The sequence below is a fragment of the Echinops telfairi genome, unplaced genomic scaffold, assembly GCF_000313985.2.
Source record: "Echinops telfairi isolate 266 unplaced genomic scaffold, ASM31398v2 ScPeMD7_1713;HRSCAF=2227, whole genome shotgun sequence".
In the NCBI taxonomy this organism is placed as follows: Eukaryota; Metazoa; Chordata; class Mammalia; order Afrosoricida; family Tenrecidae; genus Echinops; species Echinops telfairi.
In genome coordinates, this window is record NW_022105611.1 from 19,787,463 (window position 1) to 19,790,056 (window position 2,594).

The window sequence follows — 2,594 nt, forward strand, 5'->3', positions numbered from 1 at the left end:
CTGATGCCAGGGGCTTAAGTGGAGAGCAAATGTTTTGAGAATGATGAGGACAATGAATGTACAAATGTGCTTTACACAATTGATGTATGTATGGATTGTGATAAGAGTCGTATGAGCCCCTAATAAAATGATTTTTTTAAAAAAAGCTCTCTCTTATACACATGAGTGTCTCTGGATTTGTTTCTATAGTCAACCCAAACTAACACACCGCCTAAGAGAACTTTCAGGGGGTGGGGGGAAGACTACAAGTATGTTATGCATAACATCCACAACACATTCTGCGAAGTAAGATATTAAGTGATTAGGACATTGTATGAAGAACATATTCAAATCTTTTGGAAGACCACTTCCAATTGTCCTTACCACTGCCTCTATAGCCACTGCCACTATTGCGGCTGGCAGAGGTCTGAGAAGGAATGAGTGCCAGCAGCAAGAGCAGCTGAGAGGGCAGGGCAGGAGTGGGCCCAAAGGAAGTGAGCAGGGAGGGAATAGAGTGCCCCCAGCCATGTCCACTGTTTCACTTGCTGGAGCAAAAGAGGCAGCCTGGCCCTCAGCCTCTCTGCTGTTGCCACTGCCACCTACCCACCAGACAAAGTCCAAGAGCTCATGGCCAGAGCCATGTCCTCTGGCTTACCTACCTGTATCCCATTTACATTCCAGTGCTGCAAGAGTTTGGGTTTGAGGTCTCCTTAAAACCACTAGGGAAAATAATAAAATAATACTTTCTATTTAAGAAAAAAAAAACCTTTGGGGATCAGGAATGTGTATGTGGGGGCTACCTAACAGACATTAAGTAATATGCCTATACTGACATGCAGTTACCAGAACACAATGATAGAAGAAATTATGATACATTCATACATTATATAGACCCTGGTCAGACTTGCGGTGCTCATTTCCACTTAGGAGGAAAACTGTACATGTTCAAAGACTAGTCCCTTTCACGGAGCTGTATTAGGATTCTCCCCATGTTTTGTCTTGCCATTGTCATGTATCTTTCAGCTACTATAGCAAGTAACCTTAGTGGTGTCACAGGAAGTTATATCTGGAATCAGATGGAAAGTTCAGGTGTATCACTTGCTAAGGGCAAGTAGCCTTTATAACTATTTATGGTAAGCACACTGGCATTTCAAAGTGACATGAATATACATACAAAATGTTTGACAAATTTCTCTTCAGGATTCCAGCAATGTGAAAGTCCCTCACTCTAAACCAGCAGAGTACCACTATCGATATCAATTCCATTCTCTCCTCTGCAGTACTACTTTAAAGTTTCTAGAAATTCTGCAGGACAATGAAAATGCCACCAATAATCAAGATGTTTTGAGTCTCTTTGTAAGCTTGTTCTACGTGCAATAAGTACAGGTTTCCACAGTACACCAGAAAGAACAATTTGGAGGTTATAATAATCTTATCACTTTTCTCATCACTGTAAATCAATGGACTCTTATTAAAGGTCTACTGTTTAGAAAACGACTACAATATCTGTATAAACAGTACCTTCTTAGCCAGCGTCTTTTTGTCTGGCTGCCTGCAGGCCTTCTATTAAATGAGTTTTTTGCTTCTAACTGCATGACCAAGCCCGTATAGCTGCAGAGAGCTGACCTGGATTTGGAACTGCCTCCTGTACCAGAAAGGAAAGCCTCAGCTAAGCTCTCCTGGCTGCATATTCATACTAGCAAGGATGCAAGAAGCACCAAGAGCTTACTGGTTCATGCCTTTGTTAGGAACGGGGTTCACTCTCAGAAGACTTCATTTCTTTGGGGCCAATTATGTGAAAAATTTCCAGAATCAGTGGTTTTCTCCTGGCTATCAAAGCTTCGAATCAGCCTTTAATCACTAGCAGACTATGAAGAAAGATAAAACGCTGAACCACTTTCCAATGTCAGCAGTAGAGACTCATGCTGTTAATAAAACTACTTTAAGGACAAGCTGCAGGAGATATGAATCAGACAAAATTCAGGGGGAAAGTGTGAGTATGGCACACTAAGATAAAATTCAGTCAAGTCTTTTTCTCTTCCAAGGGTTAGGCATTTCATGAAGCATAATGACAGATCCACTGTTTCATATAACAATATAGTAGTATCAATAAGCAAAGTGATTCACGGCAGTTAGGAAGCAAATGAATAGTCAACCATAAGCACTTACTGTGTGAACCCAGCAGGTACCCAGCAGAAACTAGCAATGATGCTGGAAAACATAAGGATGATGTCAGGGCCTGAGTATGAAGGGAAGAAAGGAAGTCAGCACCCAGGCTGGGGATGGCTACAGGAAACCACCTGGGGAAATGGAGGCTTGCAAGAAGATATTAAACTTGAAACAAGAGAACTGGGCTACAATTCTGGCACACCGTCTAACTAGCTATGATTATTTGGGCCTAATTAACCTTGTTGAGTCTCATTTTGCTTACTTACAAAATGGAAGCTTTTCAATCTCATAGGATCATGATAATAATGAGTCAGCATATGGGTAACACTCTATTTAGTTTTATCCATCTGCATGCTCATCCTCCATTAAGGATCTGAGATGGGTTAGTACCTTCGTTTTATAAATGAAGAAACCGAGTCACAGAGAACAAAGTGAACTGCTCAAGT

The 2,594-nt window shown here is 41.2% G+C and overlaps 1 protein-coding gene across 2 annotated transcripts in view; it reads right to left on the reverse strand.

The window, feature by feature from the left end:
* Positions 1–2,594, reverse strand: part of PAAF1 (proteasomal ATPase associated factor 1) — a 45,132-nt gene that overhangs the window by 29,238 nt on the left and 13,300 nt on the right. The window contains exon 2 of one of the 2 annotated variants that reach the window (XM_045293122.1): positions 2,149–2,190. The exons of the other annotated variant lie outside the window; for it this stretch is intronic. The gene's annotated coding sequence lies outside the window, so the exon portion shown is untranslated. The remainder of the gene's footprint in view (positions 1–2,148; positions 2,191–2,594) is intronic. 2 annotated transcript variants of the gene reach the window in all.